The sequence below is a fragment of the Ahaetulla prasina genome, chromosome 4 (assembly GCF_028640845.1).
Source record: "Ahaetulla prasina isolate Xishuangbanna chromosome 4, ASM2864084v1, whole genome shotgun sequence".
NCBI lineage: Eukaryota > Metazoa > Chordata > Lepidosauria > Squamata > Colubridae > Ahaetulla > Ahaetulla prasina.
The window spans coordinates 98,565,629-98,588,479 of NC_080542.1; the positions used below are offsets into that span (position 1 = coordinate 98,565,629).

At 39.9% G+C, this 22,851-nt stretch overlaps 1 protein-coding gene across 5 annotated transcripts in view; it reads left to right on the plus strand.

Moving 5' to 3' along the window:
* Positions 1 to 5,310: 5,310 nt before the first annotated feature.
* Positions 5,311 to 22,851, plus strand: part of SGO1 (shugoshin 1) — a 30,308-nt gene continuing 12,767 nt past the window's right edge. Inside the window, exons 1-3 of one of the 5 annotated variants that reach the window (XM_058183778.1) lie at positions 5,311 to 5,588; positions 8,206 to 8,368; positions 9,899 to 10,016. The gene's annotated coding sequence lies outside the window, so the exon portion shown is untranslated. The remainder of the gene's footprint in view (positions 5,589 to 8,205; positions 8,369 to 9,898; positions 10,017 to 22,851) is intronic. The other 4 variants (XM_058183777.1, XM_058183779.1, XM_058183780.1 and 1 more) reach the window with 4 other exon arrangements.

The window sequence follows — 22,851 nt, forward strand, 5'->3', positions numbered from 1 at the left end:
TCGGCGCCGGGTCAGAGGCCGCAAAGGCACGACGCGGTCCAAAGCCCCGGCGGCTGCCTCCTCCCAGGCGGCCACCAGTTTTTCGGCCGAGTCGTGGGCTAATTCCCCAGGAAACGGCCCAAGCTCCGTCAGAAACCTCTCCAGGTCCATCAGGCGCCTGGGACGGAACCATCGCATCGGCTCCGTCTCCCTGCGGTGGGGTGTAGCGGTTCGAAAGTCTAGTTGAAGGAGTAAATGATCTGACCATGACAAGGGTTTAACAAGTAATTCCCCTAAATCCAGATCATTAAGCCACTGTCCCGAGACAAAAATCAGGTCCAGAGTGTTACCCCCAGTGTGGGTGGGACCATTAACTACCTGGGTCAGGTCCAAAGCCACTATGGAAGCCATGAATTCCCGAGCTGCCATAGATAATTCGCCCACCAACGGCAGGTTGAAATCCCCCATAACCATAAGTCTGGGGGGTCTCAACCGCCGTCCCGGCTATCATCTCCAACAACTCAGGCAGGGCTGCTGCCACGTAGCAAGGAGCCAGGTACGTAACCAGCATGCCCACCTGTACCCCACGGCCCCACTTTACCAGGAGGGTTTCACAACCGGCTATCTGCGAGACAGTGACCTCCCTCGGTTCCAGAGCCTCGTGTATAACAACCGCTACCCCTCACCTCTACCCTGGGCCCTCGGCTGATGAAATGCCCGGAAACCCGGTGGGCACATTTCAGTAAGGGGACCCCCCCCCCTGTGCCCAACCAGGTCTATGCAGTAGAGGTGACAAATAGATTTAAGGAATTAGATCTGATAGACAGAGTGCCTGAAGAACTAACTAACTAAGAACTAACCCTCCACAATTGGATAACAGCGTTCCTGTCAAACAGACAACAAGTGGTCAAAATAGGCAGTACCCTATCAAATCCTGCTCCTGTCAATAGCGATGTCCCCCAAGCAGCGTTATAGGACCAACACTCTTCATATTATACATTAACGACCTCTGTGACCATATTGTAAGTACCTATGTTCTCTTCGCCGATGATGTTAAACTATTTAACACTACCAACAATGCGGCTATCCTTCAAAAAGACCTTGACTTTGTGTCAGAATGGTCAAAAATATTGGCCAAATCTCAACCAGCAAATGCTCTGTCTTACACATTGGAAAAAAGAATCAGAACACTAAATACAAACTTGATGGACATTACCTTGTAGATGACCCTCACCCCGTTAAAGACCTTGGAGTTTTCATATCAAATGATTTAAATGCCAAAGCCCACTGCAACTACATCACAAAAAAAGGCTTTAAGAGTTGTAAACTTAATCTTACATAGCTTCTTCTCCAGAACTATTACACTACTAACCAGAGGATACAAAACATTTGTAAGACCAATTCTTGAATACAGCTCGCCTGTCTGGAACCCACACCTCAACTGAGTCTGTCCAGAAATATTTTACAAGAAGAGTTCTCCACTCCTCTGAATACAACAAAATACCTTAGGCCACCAGACTTGAAATCCTGGGCTTAGACAATTTAGAACTCCGCCGCCTTCGGCATGACCTGAGTTTAACTCATAGAATCATCTGTTACAATGTCCTTCCTGTTGAAGACTACTTCAGCTTCAATCGCAACAATACACGAGCACACAATAGATTTAAGCTTAATGTGAACCACTCCAATCTTGATTGCAGAAAATATGACTTCAGTAAGAGTTGTTAATGCCTGGAATGCACTACCTGACTCTGTGGTCTCTTCCCAAAATCCCCAAAGCTTTAACCAAAGACTATCATCCCATTCCTAAGAGGTCTGTAAGGGGCGTGCATGAGCACCAACGTGCTTTCCATTCCTGTCCTAATGTTCCCCTTGATCGTATCCAATTCGTATAATTATTTCATGCTTATACATATATATGCTTATATGTCGTATAGTTATTTTATGCTTATGCTTATATATACCGTTGTGACAAAATAAAAAAAGAAATAAAAAAAGAAATAAACTATGGACGGATGTTTGCAACAGTGTACAGCAGGTAGCAACTAAAACCATCCCAAAGAAAAAGAAAGGCAAGAAAGCAAAATGGCTGGCTGAGGAAGTTTTGCAAATAGCTGAAAGATACACCCAGTTGAATGCAGAATTCCAGAGAATAGCTAGAAGAGATAAGAATGCATTCTTAAATGAACAGTGCAAAGAAATAGAAGAAAACAATAGAATAGGGAGGACCAGAGATCTCGTCAAGAAAATTGGAGATATGAAGTGAACGTTTCATGCAAAGATGGGCATGATAAAGGACCAATATGACAGTGACCTAATAGAAGCAGAAGAGATTAAGAAGCGGTGGCAAAATTACACAGAAGAACTATACAAGAACGAGCTTAACATCCCTGATAACCACGATGGGGTGGTCACTGACCTTGAGCCAGACATCCTATAATGTGAAGTCAAATGGGCCTTAGGAAATCGAGCAACAACAAAGGTAGTGGAGGAGACAATATTCCAGCTGAGCTATTCAAAATCTTAAAAGACGATGCCGTGAAAGTGCTACACTCAATTTGTCAGCAAATTTGGAAAACTCAGCAGTGGCCACAGGACTGGAAAAGGTCAGTTTACATTCCAATTCCAAAGAAAGGCAATGCCAAAGAATGTTCAAACTATCGCACCATTGCACTCATTTTATATGCTAGTAAGGTTATGCTTATAATCCTACAAGCTAGGCTCCAGCAGTATGTGGATCGAGAACTACCAGAAGTACAGGTAGGATTTTGAAGAGGCAGAGGAACTAGAGATCAAATTGCCAACATACGCTGGATCTTGGAGAAAGTTAGGGAGTTCCAGAAAAACATCTACTTCTATTTCATTGACTATGCTAAAGCCTTTGATTGTGTGGATCACAACAAATTGTGGCAAGTTCTTAAAGAGATGGGCGTATCAGACCATCTTATTGTCTCTTGAGAAACCTGTATGCGGGTCAAGAAGCCACAGTGAGAACTGGACACGGAACCAATGATTGGTTAAAAATTGGGAAAGGAGTCCAGCAAGGCTCTATACTATCGCCCTGCTTATTTAACTTATATGCAGAGCATATCATGAGAAAGTCGGGGCTGGATGAATCAAAAGCTGGAATTAAGATTGCCGGGAGAAATATCAACAACCTCAGATATGCAGATGATACCATTCTAATGGCAGAAAACAGGAACTAAAAAGCCTCTTGATGCGGGTGAAGGAGGAGAGTGCAAAAGTTGGCTTGAAACTCAACATTAAGAAAACTAAGATTATGGCATCTGGCCCTCTCAATTCCTGGCAGACAGATGGGAAGAAATGGAGGTAGTGACAGATTTTATTTTCCTGGGTTCCAAGATCACCGCAGATGGGAACTGCAGCCAAGAAATTAAAAGACACTTGCTCCTGGGGAGGAAAGCTATGGCAAATCTAGACAGCGTATTAAAAAGCAGAGACATCACCCTGCCAACAAAAGTGCATATAGTCAAAGCTATGGTTTTCCCAGTTGCAATGTATGGCTGTGAAGGTTGGACCATAAGAAAGGCTGAGCGCCAAAGAATTGAGGCCTTTGAACTCTGGTGCTGGAGAAGACTCCTGCGAGTCCCTTGGACTGCAAGGCGAAGAAACAAGTCAGTCCTAGAGGAGATCAACCCTGACTGCTCTTTAGAAGGCCAGATCCTGAAGATGAAGATGAAATACTTTGGCCACCTAATGAGAAAGAAGGACTCACTGGAGAAGAGCCTAATGCTGGGAAAGATTGAGGGCGAAAGAAGAGTCACTGGAGTCACTGAAGCAGTAGGCATGAGCTTAAATGGCCTCAGAGGATGGTAGAGGACAGGAAGGCCTGGAGAACCGTTGTCCATGGAATTGCGACACGTCGGACATGACTTCGCAACTAACAACAACAATCCCAGGTGAAGTGAGTGTTGAAGTGGACATTCTTTAGTGATTCCCTTCATCAGGACCACTATCTCTTTCAAGCATGCTAAGGAGACAGTGGTGAAATCCACTCACCTTTGCTATACGTTTGGAAACGGGAGTGTGCTGGAGCACACATGCACTATGAACATGCACTCCTCTTCTGCAATGTGCAGATGGTAAAAAAACGGGAGATAATGATGTCCCGATGGGTGGCCGAAGCCTCCCGCAGCTGGCACTACAGGTTCGGTGAGCCAGATAAAACCGAGGGGATTTCACCGCTGTAAGGAGGTTATGAAAGCTTCTCAGATCCAGCTATTGACCTTCTGACCATCTAAAGGGGACAAGAGAAACATGAAGTGAGGAAAGAATTAGGATGTGATGAATTTGAGCCACTTTATTCACAAAACATGCAAATTTACCTCAATGGCACAGCAGCAAATCCCTCCCTGTTTTATATCCTATATTTTTTTGGATTTCTTACCTTAAAATCACAGAAAACTGTTTTCCAGGAAGCATGCCTCCTTTGGCCACAGAAAATCAGGAACTGTACTTTGCCCTGGCTCTAAGATTTGCCTGTAAAATATGAAAAATATTTTATGTAAATCATAATAGGCTCAAATAATACTTTAAAGCAAAACAAAATTATTTTACTGTGTTAAAGTACAGTATGGTTTTACAAGACATTACCATATTCATATGACACACCGAGATGAAAGAAAAGTGGTGCAAATACACACCACCATTTTTAACTCCACTGAACATATTTCATCTGAGATTTCCTGCTGTTGAATTGCGTTTCAAACTGGATTCCTTTATTCTGGTTCTATAACTAATAATGAACTTAAGATAAAGCACCTGCTTTAAAAAGATCATGGCCTACCTCACTTAATTTTCAAGTTTGCTCTTTAATAGTATCTCAGAAACAAATACTAGAATACGGTTTGTGGAGGGAGCTGGGAAAACATTTTTTCTAGCCATTCCAATTTTGAGAAGGGATTGGGGAGGAAGCAGCGATTGAACCCTTTATAAAACATTTTCTTTTCGTAAAAATAACGTCAAGTTTCTTTCAGATTAACTGTCCTGAATCTAATGCAGAAGGTGCATCGTTACTGAAGTACTATATTTAATAAGGCAGCGGGGCGAAGAATGCAGCTCTGAGGAGACTCACGAACGATTTTCATTCAGCTACATCCACCTAATTGTTTATTGTTTATTTACATAGCACACGCAAAGCCTCGTGAAAGCATGCTAGGACGGAGAGCTGGAAGGCTCAAAAGTTTAGGCGAACACAAGGAAAAGAAGAAGGAAATTAGACATGCTCTGCAGCGCATAGTATAGATTAGGTAACAAAGGCGAAGAGCGAGAGGTCGCGCATGCGCCCTCTCGTTCCACTTGCGCTGCGACAGCCAATCAGGACAAGCAGCGGAGACTTTCGAACAACCGGGAAGCGAAGCTTTGGAGTGGAGAAGTTGGAAACAGCAGTAAAGAGTTAACGGCCGTAGAGTCCCCGAGAGTTGCCGCGTGCTTGCAGCCCTGCAGTGAAGAAAAAGGCTGTTGGGGGAAAGAACTCGAGCCGCGCGCCCAAAGGGATGTTGAGTTGCGTTCGATTTGCTTAAAGTCGCGGGCGGTCCCTCGGGCATGCGGGCAGTGGTTGCGAAGAGCACAGTCGGAAGGGAACGGAGGTAATAGTTAAACATCCCGTCCCAATAAGAGCAGGTCTTAAAATAACTGGCCTGTCCTCTAGAATTGCCTCCTTGCTCAGTGATAGTTAAAACTGCTTTGTAAATACTCTTTAATTCAATGGAACTATGCCCATGCGCAATCCCAGATATACCAATTCAAGTTCCTTTGAATTGAATGAGGGGGCGGGTTACCCCAGTAAAATGCGTATATTGTTTTAAAACTTCCTGGTATTTGTACAACTATTTCAGTGAATGCAGTTCAGCATAACTAAATTACTACAGATGTTACTTGATTAAAGTAATAATTCCTTCTGCATGACGTTGAGAACAAGGAAGATTTTTATTCAGTTTTGTGCCTGACAAAATCAAGCTGTCTTAAAGTAACAAGAATGTAGTTTCTGTGCTTTAAGAAATCTAAAAATCTGAAATTTGATTGTTTTCATTCATGTGCACATGCAACTAGTTTTGTCTTCACAAATAGTTATAACATATTCCAATGTCATCTGATCTAGCGAGGCTGTTAGAATATATTTTTATTTTATAATATAATTTGTTTGAGGACTTTTATTAATGTTCAGAACCATGTTTCATTTTACTTTCTTTAAGATCAATTAGCTTTCTTACTTTTTACTGTTCATAGGCCTTGAAAGTTGCTTACCCAGGGAAGTGAAACAAAGTATATATTCCTAGAATAGCTTCACATTTAATAAATATATCTTCAGAAAATTTAGAGGCCCTGGCATGGGACCAATACATGCAGTATTGCCTTATGACCACAATTGAGCCCAAATGCTTTGTTACTAAGTGAGATAGTTGTTAAGAAAATTTTCCCCATTTTATGATTTTTCTTGCCCTAATTGTTAAGTGAATCACTGCAGTTAAGTTAGTAATATAGTTATTAAGTGAATCACTGCAGTTAAGTTAGTAATATAGTTATTAAGTGAATCACTGCAGTTAAGTTAGTAATATAGTTATTAAGTGAATCACTGCAGTTAAGTTAGTAATATAGTTATTAAGTGAATCTTGTGTTCCCTTTTATTTTGTTTGTCAGAAGGTTACAAAAGGGACACTGCAACTATTATAAATATGAGTTAGTTGCTAAGCATCTGAATTTTGATCATGTGGAGATACTGCAACAGACAAGTGTGAAAAACATTCATAAGTCATTTTTTTCAGTGTGGTTATAACTTTGAACGGTCACTAAATGAACTGTTATAAGTTGTATTGTAAAGAGGGGCTGGTTTATATAAAGTGTGCTGGAACAAGTAGGGTCGTTGTGACTATCCACCTAATACCTTTCTGTCCTCAATCTTAGAATGAAGACCTTAATAGAATCACAGATCTGGAAGGAACCTTGGAGGTCTTCCAATCCAACCTTCTTCTCAAGCAGAAGACCCTATGACCATTTCAGACAAATGGCTATCCAATCTCTTCTTAAAAGCCTTCAGTAATAGAGCACCTATATCTTTGGATGAAAGCCAGTCATTGTTCCTACTGACAGGAAATTTCTCCTTAGTTCAAGATTGGTTCTCCTTGATTAGCTTTCATCTCTTGCTTCTTTTTGTCCCTTCAGGTACTTTAAAGAATAGGTTGGGCCCATCTTCTTTGTGGCAGCCCCTCAAATATGAAAAGACTATTACATATTACTCCTAATCCTTCTTTTCGCTAGACTAGACATGCCCAATGCTCGCAACCATTTTTAATGTTTTAGCCTCCAGCCCCTAATCATTTTTGTTACTCTTCTCTGCATTCTTTGTAGAGTCTCAACATGTTTTTTATATTGTGGTGACCAAAACTGGATAAAATATTGCAAGTATAGTTTTACTAAGGCATAATTAAGCAATACCAATACTTTATGTGATCTTGATTCTATTTCTTAATTCAGCCAAGGACTCATTGGCTTTTTTGATGGATGCTGCACACTGCTGTCTTATATTTAATTGGTCAGTTATTAGGACTTCTGGATTTCTTTCACAGATATCGCTATTTGATCAGGTGCCACCTATTCTGTACCTGTATGTTTGGTTTTTCTTGCCTAAGTGTAAAACGTTACTATTCTTATCACTGAATTTTGTTTTGTTAGCTAGGGGCCAGTGTTGAAATCTGTTGAGATCCTTTTGGATCTTGAGCCTATCTTCTCAGATATTGGCTATTTCTGCCAGATTGGTGTCATCTGTTAATTTAATGAGTTCCCCTTCTATTCCCTCATCTAAATCATTTATGAAGATGTTGAAAAGTACTGGGCCTAAGACAGAACCTTGGGGTATTCCACTGTGTGCTTCTTTCCATGTAGATATACCATAGTTCCATTGGGACTACACGTTGAATGCAGTTTGTCAGCCAGTTATGAATTCATCTAATGGTGATACTTCTATTCCACATTTTTGTAACTTATCAAGAAGTAGGTTGTGGTCTACGTTGTCAAATGCCTTATTTAAATCCAAGTATATACTATATCCACAGCATTTTGCTGGTCCACTAATTTAGTTACTTTGTCAAAGAATACAATAAGATTAGTTTGGCATGATTTGTTTTTGGCAAATCTATATTATCCAGTAGTTATAACTTTGCTTGACTCTAGGTGTTCACAGACATGTTGCTTAATTATCTTTTCCAGGATCTTCTCAGGGGTTGATGTCAGGTCTATAGTTTCTTGGATCCATTTTCCAGTCCTCTGCTGGTTCCCCAGTGCTCCAAAATCTTTGAAATATGGTTCGGTGGCTCCAAGATCATGACTTCCATCTCCTTCAGAACTTTGGAATGTAATCTGTCTGGCCCAGGTGATTTGAACCGTTCCAATGTGGACAGTTGTTGTCTTAACATTTTTTTGCCTATTTTAACTTGTATTCCTAACCAATCTTCTAAGATTCTGCTTTTGATAGATTGGGCTGTTTCTTCATTTTGTGTGAAGACAGATGCAAAGAATGAATTAAGTAGCTCTGCTTTCTCCCTGCTGCCCATCACTTCCTTGCTAATTTCTCCCATTAGTGAACCATTTCTTTCCGTGACCTTTTTCTTGTTTTTTACATGCTGAAAGAAACATTTTTTATTATTTCTGACATTTCTTCCAGGTCTTATTTCATTCTCAGTCTTGGTTTTCCTGATTTCATCTTTGCAGATTTGTACTATATGCTGATATTCTGCCTTAGTTATTATTTTTTATTTTATTTTATTTATTCATATTTTTATACCGCCCTATCTCCCTAGGGACTCAGGGCGGTTCACAACCAAATAAAAACATACATATAAATACAATTAAAACATCCATTAAAAAGCTTATTATAACTGGCCGAATAATTAAAATAGTAATAAAAATAATAAAATCCCCATTAAAACCAATTTGAATTTAAAATCTAGTCCAGTCCTGCGCAAATAAATAGATGTGTCTTAAGCTCGCGGCGAAAGGTTCGGAGGTCAGGAAGTTGGCGAAGTCCTGGGGGAAGCTCGTTCCAAAGGGTGGGGGCCCCCACAGAGAAGGCCCTTCCCCTGGGTGTCGCCAGCCGGCACTGTCTGGCCGACGGCACCCTGAAGAGTCCCTCTCTGTGAGAGCGCACGGGTCGGTGGGAGGTATTCGGTAGCAGCAGACGGTCCCGTAAGTAACCCGGCCCTATGCCATGGAGCACTTTGAAGATAGTCACCAAGACCTTGAAGCGCACCCGGAAGACCACAGGTAGCCAGTGCAGTCTGCGCAGGAGAGGTGTCACATGGGAGCCACGAGGGGCTCCCTCTATCACCCGCGCAGCCGCATTCTGGACTAACTGGAGCCTCCGGGTGCACCTCAAGGGGAGCCCCATGTAGAGAGCATTGCAGTAATCCAGACGAGACGTCACGAGAGTGTGAGTGACCGTGCATAGGGCATCCCGGTCTAGAAAGGGGCGCAACTGGCGAACCAAGCGGACCTGGTAAAAAGCTCTCCTGGAGACGGCCGCCAAATGATCTTCAAAGGACAGCCGTTCATCCAGGAGAACGCCCAAGTTGCGCACCCTCTCCATCGGGGCCAATGACTCGCCACCAACAGTCAGCCGCGGCTGCAGCTGACTGTACCGGGATGCCGGCATCCACAGCCACTCTGTCTTGGAGGGATTGAGCTTGAGCCTGTTTCTCCCCATCCAGACCCGTACAGTTATGTATCCCTCTTTCCATTTTTTTTTTTTTACCTTTTGTCTTTCCATTTGTCAGATAATTCTTTATGCAGCCATGCTGATTTCTTCTTAGATTGCTTGTTTTTCTTTTTCAGTGGTATTGTGCTGGTCTTAAGTTATGTAATTGAACTTTTCATGTAATTGCCTGTTTTCTTGATCCCAACTCAGAAACAATTTTGGTGAGCCAACCAAGGCACTGAGTTCACCCATAGGGTTGAGTCTCAGAATAGTCAAGCTCTGCTGTGATTGGACCATTTTGCCACCAAATGATGTCTCATCCTGAAAGGTAGTAAAGAGAGTTTTAGTCTTGAGCCAAACAGTTGCATGAATTAATTCATTTTATAGTTTATAGGTACCTATGAAATTCTTTTTATGCCTTGTGAATGTCCATGTGAGTGATAGCTTTTGGTAATAAAATTGTCTATTGATCAAAGCAGTGTGTCAAACTGGATTCCAGGCTCTTTCAAATGTCTGTTAACTCTTGTGGATAATGAAGATCGCGAAGGGAACCAGTGAGATACACATGCTTCAATAGGGCATCAAAAGGTTGTATGACAAAATTATACCTGAGCAGATTAGAGTTAAATTTTCAAGGGTCTGAATCAGGAGAATCTGTGTGCTGAACCAGTTAGGAAGTTTCCAAGAGTTCAGATGTACCTCAAAACCTCATATACACATTTGAAAGTATTTGTATATGTATTTGTAAAGGGAAATAGTAGTTTGTTTGTGCCTATGCATGTGTGTTAAACACATGAACATTTTGGGCTGAAGGGAAAAAGATTGAGGGGAAAAATGTGAGTGACCTTTTAAAGAATTAAATCTCTCCTCAGTAAATGAATGTTTTGAATTTTGAACTTTTCATCTTCTTTCTGTTAACACTGTGAATAATTGGACCTAAGTTTGGGATTTAATTGTATTATGTGTACAGATATTTGTAATTCCTAAAATTGTGTACATTTCATTATGTTCATATAAAATGAATGTTGAGACAGTTTTCTTGTTTGCTGCTTATGTAATTTTCATTGGCACTTATGCAAAAATGATGATATGATATAGTTTATTGATTAGTCAATTGACCAGATCAGACATGAGCATCAGTCACAGTAAAATACTATGTTGTGATAATTTATAGTGAAGTGCAATAAAATAGCTATGTGAGATAAAATAGAATAAAATATGGTAGGTAAGATAATAGGAGGATGAAAAAAAGTATGATAAAATAGTATAAGGTAAAATAGAAGAACATAACTTTATTAATTAAATGATTGACTGTATCAAATATAGATATAACTCATACAAAAATGCAATTAAATAAATATAAAATAATATATTCACCCTTACAGTTGATTCCAACCTGATCAAGGTATTCTGTGCTTTTTGAGGCAACTGTTGAAATGAAGATGTGCATGTTCATTCCCCGCAATAAGTAAGATTGTTTCTCCCAGGTGTCCCAGTATATTTTAGTTTTTAAATAAGGGTCTAAATAAGTGGCTCTTTCTGGAGAGTAGAACTTGCAGTCGATATCAATCTATCAAATTTATAGGCTGCCCATCTTACTATAGAGTAACTCTGTGAGGCTTACAATATTAAAAATAAAACTATATAAATAGAACAAAATACAAAAGCTAAAAAATGGGGAGGGAAAGTGGAATATGATATTAATCTATAAGCCTTCTACAACATGAAGCCAGTTCCTCAAGTCAACTGCAGATATCTTTTTATGGAAAGTCAGGAGGATTGGAGAGGATCTCACTCTCAAGCTGCTCCGGAGGGCAGGCACAACAGCAGAGAATGCCTTTTCGATCCCGCCAGCCAGAATTCCCAAGCCCACAGCATGCTTTCTCTACCAGCATGGCTGGGGTTATGAGGTGGTCCCTTAGATAACCTGGACCCATGCCATGCCAATAACTCTTTGTTTGAAAGCTTACTCGGCATTTACATCTGTTTGGACTGGGAATGGGATAGAGAATCCATACTGCGAGATGATTTTTGAAAGTGGGTGGCCCAAGTGTAAGGTTCCATGTTTTGAAACACAGCTTGAATAATTTATCTGAGTCCATGGATAGGATCTTTAGCCAGTAGTTAAATACTTTGTACTTTGTACTCTGCCTTTTTTGCTAGGGTTGATATAAACTTATCCACATTCAAAATACATTTCAAAAAAGTAGGCTATCTGTTCCAATAAGGGACATTTATTTATCCCACAGTTCTGCACCGTATATGATTATTGGTATTATTTTGCTGTCATATGCCTTAATGTTTGGAATTGTAGAACAAGGGTAACTGGTAGATGAACTGCTTTATGGCATTGGCTCAGAGTTTGAGTATAATGCCTTGATTAAATAAGCAGTGGCCCCCAATCTTTTGAGCACCAGGGACTAGTTTCATGGAGAGTGGTTTTTCCACAGATTGGAGGAACATGATTTTACAAGGCAGAGGTGTCAAACTCAAAGATCATAGGCCACATCTGGCCTGTAGGATACTTAGACCTGGCCTTCAGGGCTGTCCTGGGAACAGTGAAAGACCAGCCCAGGATGCCTCTTCCAGTGAAAATAGAGCTCAAGAGGGCCGTGTGCTCCCAAGCTCCGTTTTCAACTGCAACAGCCTCTTGCAACCTTCTGTCAGCAAAAATGGAGTTAGGGAGGGCTGCGTGTAGCCCTTCTGAGCTCTGTTTTCACTGGCAGAACACTCAGGACACTACAGGCATCCCCAACACAAGTGATATCAAGCTGGCCACGCCCTCCTGGCCATGATCCCCCTCCCCGAGGTCAAATAACCCTGACGCAACCCTCAATTAAATTGAGTTTGATACCCCTGCACTAAGGTCTATAAAAGTGTAAATGGTTGGCTTCCTTTAACTATATTTTCTATTAAATGGCCTAAAATGAAGCAGTTGTCAGTAGTGGAGCAACCTGACCTAAAACCAGTTTGCTTTTTCAGAAGCAAACCTTTTTCATGTACCCAGTCTTCAGTCTTTTTTATATTGCTGACAACTGCTTCATTTTATGATGTTTAATAGAAAAATATACAGTTAAAGACATATAATTTTGCATGCAATTTTGCTGCAGTATGAACTAGGCTAATTGATCTATAAGCGCCCTTTTTTGTAAATGGGAATCGTAACAGAGAGGTTCCAACCAGCTGGAATTTGGCAGGAATTATTTATATAGGTAAATAAACTTGTGCTCTTGTTTGAGTGGTAGCATGGCAACTTGATTTTTTATGGATAGTTGTGCAGTACACATGGTCTTAATTGTTTTCTCAGGGAGTTACACTGAATCAAACCAAGGAGGACCTTATACCTGGAACCTTCTAGGGAGGGCCTTTTCAGTTAAGAATTTTCTTAGTCCTTCATTTAGGTTTTCATAGGCTATAAGTACAGAGGTGACATCTGTGCAAAGTTAGGTAACTACCAGAATTAAGGTTGATCAAATTTCATGTACTCAGTCAAAACCATCACATCTGTATTGGTCCGTTTTATCCCTGTATCCTGGTAGACATTTAAATAAAGTTAAACCCATTTATCAATTGTGGTTTAGAGTCTGAGATCTGAATGCTCACAGAAATTAAGAGCAGCCAGCAGGGTGGAATTTAAATCATGATTTAAAAGGTAAAACTTCCCCCGCACATGTGTGCTAGTTGTTTCCAGCTCTAGGGGCGGTGCTCATCTCAGTTTCTAAACCGAAGAGCCAATGCTGTCCAAAGATATCTCTGTGGTCATGTGGCCAGCTTGACTCAACACCGATGGCGCACAGAGCACTGTTACCTTCCCACCAAAGTAGTCCCTATTTTTCTATTTGCATTTTTTACATGCTTTCGAACTGCTAGGTTGGCAGAAGCTGGGACTACTGAACTGCCAACCTTCTGATCGACAACTCAGTGTCTTAGCCACTGAGCCACCACGTCCCTTAAATAAAGATTTACTAGTAAATAAATCAGAAATCACTAGTAAAAAAGGCTTGATTTAAATCAATTCCATTTAAATAATTTTTAAAGAGCACTATCATCTCTGTCCTGCAGTGGCTTCTCTTCTGATCCGCTGTTGACTCACTGATAGTCCTATTCACTTTAATGGGACGGCTAGTGATGCAGCAGCAGGGTAGATTTGATTTAAATCAAGTAGATTTAAATCATGATTTAAAGCATGATTTAAATCACTAGTAAAAAGGCTTGATTTAAATCAACTCGATTTAAATAATAATTTTTAAAGAGAAACAGTCATCTCTGTCCTCCAGTGGCTCCTCCTCTGACTCGCTGTTGACTCACCAACAGTCCCAATATTGAAGAATATACAGCCTCATGCTACATAACTAAGATCCAACAAAAAAGATGGCTATCAGGCCTGACATAAGCTCCATTTCATGCTGAATAAGCTGAATTATTAATGTATCTTAAATAGAAAACTATCTTTAGATAGATTTTTACTCCAAAAGCATTTTATTAAAATAAATTTAATTTTAAAAAAATCCAATTTAAATTTAAAAAATCAATTTTTTTAATGCTTTTTAAAAAATCATTGATTTTTATCCACCCTGTGCAGCAGTGACACACCAAGGTGAGGGACATGGTGGGTAACAGGTGAGTGGGTGCCCACTAACAGGTGCTGCCATGATAGATCTGAAATGACAGGTGCTCTTTAAATGTAAGAACTCATTCTTGCTGGTATTTAGAATCTTTAAAATTATTTTGCAAACAAAATGAAGGTTTCCTATTTAGAATGGATGTTATCTCAGCTTGCAGAGCTTGGATTCATTGAATGAGTTTACAAAAAATCTAAATATTGTAGAATATATAGCCTCATTCTACATAACTAAGCTCCATTTCATGCTGAATAAATTATTAATGTATCTTAAATAGAAAACTGTTTAGATAAATTTTATCTCCATTAAAATTAATTTGATAAATATAAAAAACCTCCAATTTAAATTTTAAAAAATGATTTTTTAATATATATATTTTTAATCATCGATTTTTATCCCTCCCGGCAGCCAGTTAGTAGTCACCATCATCTCTTACATAAACCTAAAAATTGAGAAAAAAGACACATAACTTCTAGAGACACATATGTAGTCTGAAGTACTACTTGATTTCTCTGAATGGTAAGTAAAGGGCATACAAAACTTTGCCACCTAGAATTTGCAAGTTACATTTGCATACCAAGTTTAACACTTTTATACCAACAAAGTTTCTTTTCTGGTCCCTAAAGAACCATAAAGATAATACGGAGTGAAATTTGGAAATGATGGCTTTTGAAAAGTTCAGATTACTAATATGATTTTGTGCAAAAGGCCCCAGCCTTGGATTAAAATCTTCCCAAACTATTGTAACTATGTTGGGAATTTTTGAATTTAGCTCTACCAAGATTTGCTCTAAATTCACTCATATTCCAGAGAAATATACGTGAGTATATACACATCTAACATCACAATCACTGAGGTCTTGTATGAGAATTTAACAGCTAACTAAAAAAACACAAAGAGGCATGCCTGGTCATCTTTACCTTTCCATTCCAGTTCTTCCTTGATCAGTATGGCCAGACTCCCTATTGCCCAGCCTTTCTCTTTTATTTTCCATACTAGGGTGATCCAGAACTTAAAAGCCAGGTATCATAATTTGTTCATCGCTGGCTGTTAACCAGGTTTCTGATATTGCAATCAGACCAGAACTGAACAGAAATTTAGGCAGATTGAACAGTTTGTTTTTCTATCCTGCTAGAATCCATGCTAATATAGGTATTAATCATTCTTGTAGGGAACAAAAAGAAGAAATAATTAGGCGAGTTGTTATGAGTTCTGTCTTTACTTAGTATTAAATGGGACAGTATTGGAATTTTGGTTTGAGATATATGGATTTTTTTTTGTCATTCAGCAGAAGTGATGTTATCCAAAATTTGATATTAAAAAAAAACACATTAGTTTGAAATTTGCCTTGCTCGAGTGAGTTTTGAGGTGTGTAGCAATTCAGGTGGGGTACTTTTGCAGACCGGCAATGGCACATATGTAAGCATTTGCCACTTTGAATGTTTTTTTCTTCTACTACCCTGGAAAGATAATTGGGCAGGAAGGTTAATTCATTGTGCAAAGTTCCATGTATGCATGTTAAAAGTTCTTCTCATCTCTCTGTGTGTTTGTATTTCTCTTGGTTTAGTTTCATTGTGATTCTTCTATCCCAGCTGATCTGTATTGGTGTGTATAGCTTTGCAGAAATCTCTTCTTTGCTGATTGGACTGTCAGGTTCCCCCCCACCATTTTTTTTTTTGTTTTGTTACAAATGGACAACTGGAGACTGTTTCTGTCTCTTGCTGGTTACCTGGGAGAAGTGTGTATTCTGATTGATCTAGGATACTCACACCATTTTTTGATCAATGGAATAAGTGGGAAAACAATGAGTAAAAACATTGCTGTTGAACTGAAATAAGTAATGCTTGTTTTGGGAAAGGCTTCTGCATGTGTCTTGTTTGTGTGATATGATATCTAAGTGTTGGGGAAAGTGTGTAAATGAATCAGTTGCAAGAAAGGAGACAATGCAAGAAGAGCCATCTGTTTCTGGCATTATTGTCCCATAAAGTTGGGTCCTTTTATCTGGCATGCAAGCCTAACAAACCGTACCGTATAGCTAAAAAGGAAAACTTTTATTTGCAATTAAAAGGGCTATCTGGAAGCAAATTCCAATTGAGCACACCCCATCTTATAGTGGACATCTTTTTATATAGTTTTGAAAAATACATATTGTCATGACTCAGTCATGGGAACACATCATTATAAACCAATAATTAAGAACAACATAAATATACATCTTCAGTGCAATAGTAACATGGTTTAGCTAAAGATTACAAAGTAGCTATGACCTTTATTTTATCAGTGGCCTTCCTCCTTACTAAAAACATTCCTAAGGAATTTGGTGCCAAGGTCTTGCTCATCATCTTAATGGTTAGGGATTCCTGAGTAGGAGACAGATGGTCTGGTCAAATTAGTCTCATTTCTGCTCACCAAAGCAGTTCAACTCCATGGCAACATGTTTTAAATAACAAGCAGTATTATAATACACGAATAACAAATCGTTTATCAATACATAAATACAATTTGATTAAACTTAAATGAATTTGGCTATCTTATCATGCCCCACTTTTATCCAGTGTCAAAATGTGCAGGGTTACATAAGTCACAGAAATTTATGAAGAAGGTATTAAAATTTTGACTGCTGAATTATCAGCCTAATTAGGGAAAGGCAAAAAGTATAATTAGAGGATTGTTGCTCAACCAGCATTATCTTATAGCTTCTTTTAAAAAGATTGGCAAAACTCTGGTCACATGAAGACTTCAGAAAGGGCAGGAATTGAGTACAACATATTGTGAGTCCAATGACTAATAAGAACAATATAATACCAAATAAAGCTTTTAGCAATTTAGTATCCCAGAATTTTTTTAAAAAGATCATCATTGTGTGTACTGCTTATTGCTCTGTGCAGAATAAACATACTGTAAGCTAAATGGCATATGTCTTTTCTTCAGCAGCTGTAAGCACCTCAAGGGCCCCATTTTACTGTTGCTAGGACATCAGCAATTGTGTTCAAGGATTTCACAATAGAAGTTGTTGTGGCTTTAATAATCTACAAAAATTAGTGCAACTCAACATATATAACAGGCTCAAAAATATCAATTTAAAAAAAATAAAAAGTCAATATTAATATCATATTTACACATTTATTCTTACCAGTTTACTTTTTTCTTTTTTTTGTGCAAATGTAAATCCATCCTGACCTTTTAAAGTATTATTTTTCAGCCAATCTATCTCTCTTACCTGGGAAATCAAAGCTGTTTCCAGAATTAGCTGGCTAAATTGACCTTTTTCCTCAATGGACCTACCGCTGTCTCCTTATAATGGACAGTATGAAATTTGGATCTGTTTCAGGTCAAACACCTGCATTACTGCCAAACTAAACCTGGAAGCAATTTGGGCATCATCTAGAGCAGGGGTGTCAAACTCACGTCATCACGTCATCATGACCTGACGTATCAGGACTTTTTTCCCCTTCACTAAACTGGGTGTGGGCGTGGCCAGTACATGACGCATCCGGCGATCAAGCCATGAGTTTGACAGCTCTGCTCTAGAGGTACAGAAATCTAGCCCAGTTGCCTTTCGAGTGCCCCGAGTAGGCACTAATATATTAAAACCAAAGTAGGTGCTTCGGTGGACATTAATACTATTTACAAAGAGAAGGAAAAGATCTCTTAATGTGATTGCTTAGTCTACCAACTGCCTGTTCCAAAAATATAATGATCCTTAAATTACTATTTCAATATTTAACGGCGATAACTTTTATATATAACTTTTCTGCTATATATAAATTTTCCATTTAACAAAAGTAGAGGTTGTGCTAACCCTGACCTCATTTTTCCTTTTAAATAAAAACAACATTGTACAATTTAACAAACAATTTAATACTATTTCTAAAATTAAAATTTATAAAGCTAGGAAGAAAAAATATGTGCATTGGTACAATAATTTATTCATTGCTTAGATTGATTGTATAGTCAAAAGTTGTTGGGAAAAAAATTCAATTAGACCATATCAATCCATGGCAATTCTATCAAACATTGCCCCCAATTTTTTCTCTATTTTTAATCTTGTGCCATGTTCATGGATAAATAAAATTCAATAAACTCCTCCTAATAACCCATTTAATATATAAAAGGTAAAAAGGATCTTGTCCTGTCTGGCCATTGGACTACCTATCCTAGAATAAAATATAAGGTTCCAACTCCCCCTTTTGCTCTTTGTCCAAGTTGTCCACGAAGCAAATTGCCTTGAAAAGATTAAAAAAACCTTCCTGAGCTATTATCTGATTCAGAGTGTCCTTGCTGTGTCTCGCCAGGCAACTGGCTTAATTTTAACATTGATGCTAATGAATGGATCTATCAGGATTAATTTAGTAATTTTTATTTTAAATGTTATCCAGGCTAATTTGTCTCTTGCACTTGGACATCAAAATGTGCTTCAGAGGGAAAGAGTGGTTCAGTGTATCGAATCAACACAGCTGCTTGTAGACGGCCTTTCCTAAACATATAAACCACGTTCCTATTTTATCTGTTTTTGATTTCCGCAGAAATTGCATTTTTACATTCTGATGATTACAGAAAAATAAAAAGAACTCCCAACAAAATAAGTATGTTTAGGATATATTGGATTTTACTTCCAGTTGTATGAAAAGTCCCTGTTCCTTTCACGAGGTTCCTTGTGTACAAAAATCTAAGCATGCTGATAATCAGTACAAATATTCAAAGGCAAAATATGGAGATTTCAATTTCTGGGCTGAGGTTTCTAGAGGACAAAGAGTTAATTTTCATAATCTTTTTCAGGGAGCCAATATCACATAACCCATTGCTAAAAGAAAAAGGTTTAATTAGCATTTTTTTGTTCTTCTAACAAGTAACATTTTCACATTTAAAACTACTAAAAATTTTCATGTCTTTCTCTTATATTTCCATTTTGATCAGGGGGAAACAGAAATTGTTTGCTTCTTTTCTTTTTATTTATTAGTTTATTATTTTTTATCTTACCTTTATTTATTATTTACTTATTTGATTTGTGTGCCTCCCATTTCATCTAGAGGCAACTTTGGGCCTCTTATAAACATTAAGTATAATAAGTATAATTAACGCAAGGCTGTTAACATACCTAATAACTCCTTCCTCCACTTTTTTTCACAACAACAATCTTGTGAGGTGGATTGTGCTGAGAGAGAGAATCAAAGTCAAAGCTCAAAGTCACCCTGCCATCTTTCATGCCTAAGGCAGAAATCATCCTCTCCTGGCTTCTAGGCCACCAGCATCACTTGCAGCCATTGGCATCAATGGAGTTTCTTCTCTTCTCTTCCCTTTCAAAACTTTTGGCTGGCCTTTTCCTTTTAAACTTTTCTTTCTTCTAGATGCAGTCTTTAATATCAGAGCTCAGTCCCATAGATATCAGCTTAATCATTCTTTAATTATCCTCCTCTCCTTGCATTCTAGGTAACATTTTCTTTTCTTTGGGGATGTAAAAAAGATATCAGAACTGGCAATTGGGCTGACAATGTTTACAAATATAGAAAGATTAAAAAGGTCCAGCTGAGATCTCTATCCCAGGAGGAGAGACTGCCTTAAAGGTAGCATGACAGAATATTCTCTTGGCTCAAGTGGCCAGTACCAAAAGTGGGAAAGTGAGAAGGCTTTATTAACCAGTCATTTTCCCCTTCCCCCCTTTTCCAAGTACCTTGCAGTGAATTCACAGGCTGCTGCTTAACTAAATAAAGTGGGGGAGCTGAAGCCTTTACATGTACCCCATGGATTTCTTAAGTAAATCCTGCTTTAGAAGGTATTGTGGGCACAGTGAATTTATATTTTACATCATCTCTCTTCCCCCTCTCCCCCCCCAAAAAAATCAAAAACATCTCAACATACAATTATTCCATTTGCTCATTTTTCAGCAAAGACAGCTACCAACGTAACAATAATTGCAATTGCAAAATAGTTTCAGCAGACATTAGCACCACAGGAAATTGCCCCTCCCTCCTGCCGGAATGGCACTGAACCAAAACACTAAAGCAAAGAAAAAAAAATTGACAGACCGTATATGTGTAACAAAGGCTATACTATACAATTGTATAGTATTGTATACTATACAATTCCCTCAACACTGTCAAACTGTTTACTAAATAGGAACTACTATTAATCTCATTATTCCCACCACCCATCTCCTTCCATTTAAGACTGTATGACTGTAACTTTGTTGCTTGTGTCCTTACGATTTATATTGCTATTGATTGTTTCCTGATTGCTTATTTGTACCCTATGACTATCATTAAGTGTTGTACCTTAGAATTCTTGATGAACATATCTTTTCTTTTATGTATACTGAGAGCATATGCACCAAGACAAGTTCCTTGTGTGTCCAATCACTCTTGGCCAATAAAAAAACTATACTATTCTATTCTATTCTATTCTATTCTATTCTATTCTATTCTATTCTATTCTATTCACGGACCTTGTAACAAACGCTACTATATAATGGTATTGCAGGGTCGTGTTGAGGATTTTGGACAATATCTGCACGATAAAATCGCTCAGATTCGGGATGGGCTGGACTCTGATTGGGTGGCTTCAGGTGGGATGACGGAGGCTGTTCTTGGTGATATTATCTGGGATGAGTTTGACCCTGTGGCTCCCGAAGACATGGACAGGATACTGGGGAGGCTGAATGTGACCACATGTTTATTGGACTCGTGTCTTGGTACTGTCCACACAGGAGGTTACGCGAGGCTGGCTACAGGGAATTGTTAATGCTTCTTTGAGGGAGGGCGTCTTCCCGTCCGCCTTGAAGGAGGTGGTGGTGAGGCCCCTCCTCAAGAAGCCTTCCCTGGATCTACTGTTTTATCAAATTACCATCCTGTCTCCAACCTTCGTTTTTTGGCGAAGGTTGTTGAGAGTGTGGTGGCACGACAGCTTCCTCAGTACCTGGAGGAAACTGTCTATTTAGACCCGTTCCAATCCTGCTTCCGACCTGGGTACAGCACGGAGACGGCTTTGGTCGGTGGATGATCTCTGGAGGTGGATGATCTCTGGAGGGGCTGCTCCTCTATCCTGGTCCTATTAGACCTCTCAGCGGCTTTCGATACCATCGACCATGGTATCCTTCTGCGATGATTGGAGAGATTGGGAGTGGGGGGCACCATTTTTCGGTGGTTCTCCTCCTTTCTCTCTGACCAATCGCAGACGGTGTTGGCAAGGGGGCAGAGGTCGACTGCGAGGCGCCTCACGTGTGGGGTGCCACAGGGGTCGGTTCTCTCGCCTCTCCTGTTCAACATCTATATGAAGCCGCTTGGGGAGATCATCCGTGGTTTTGGGGTGCAATATCATCAGAACACTGATGATACGCAGCTGTACATTTCCACCCCTGACCACCCCAATGAGGCCGTCGAAGTGATGTCCCGGTGTTTGGAAGCCGTACGGGTCTGGATGGGGAGGAACGGGCTCAGACTCAATCCCTCCAAGACTGAGTGGCTGTGGATACCATCGTACCCATACAGTCAGCTGGTTCCATCGCTGACTGTTAGAGCCAAATCATTGGCCCCTATGGAGAGGGTCTGCAACTTGGTTGTTCTCCTGGATGCTCGGCTGTCGTTCGAGGAACATATGACGGCCGTCACCAGGGGAGCCTTTTATCAGGTACGCCTGATCCGCCAGTTGCGCCCCTTCATAGACCGGGATTCCTTGTGCACGGTCACTCATGCCCTCGTCACTTCCCGCCTGGACTACTGTAACACTCTCTACATGGGGCTCCCATTTAAGGGCACCCGGAGGCTCCAACTGGTCCAGAATGCGGCTGCGCGGGTGATAGAGGGAGCCACTCCTGGCTCCCACATAATACCTCTCCTGAGCAGGCTGCACTGGTTGCCGGTGGTCTTCCGGGTGCAATTCAAGATGTTGGTAACCATCTTTAAAGGGCTCCATGGCTTAGGACTGGGCTATTTACGGGACCACCTGCTGCCACCGATAGCCTCCCACCGACCTGTGCGCTCCCACAGGGAGGGTCTCCTCAGGGTGCCGTCAGCCAAACAATGCCAGCTGGCGACCCCCAAGGGGAGAGCCTTCTCTGTGGGGGCACCTACCCTCTGGAATGAGCTTCCTCCGGGGTTACGATCACTCCCTGACCTCCGGACCTTCCGACGCGAGCTCAAGACCCTTTTGTTCCACTGCGCAGGGCTGGCCTAATGTGTTAATGGTTTTTAGTCAGGGTTTTATTATTGTTTTAATTAGTTTTAACGTTTGCCAAAATTGAATTAGATTTTTATAGCGTTTTTTAACCTTATTTATGAACATTGTTTTACGTTGGCTGTAAACCGCCCTGAGTCCTTCGGGAGAAGGGCGGTATAGAAATTTAAATAAATAAATAAATAAATTACATTCCGAAAGCCAATTTCACAGCCATCTTCCAAAGAATGTCATGACTAAAATTTACATACAAAAGCTCAATTTTGGTCTTAATTAGGTTATCTCTTGCAAACCTTTTCGATTTTTTTATGATGCATTCAAGAAGACTATATTCTTGGATCTTGCTCTATACTCCTCCCACTTACAATTCAA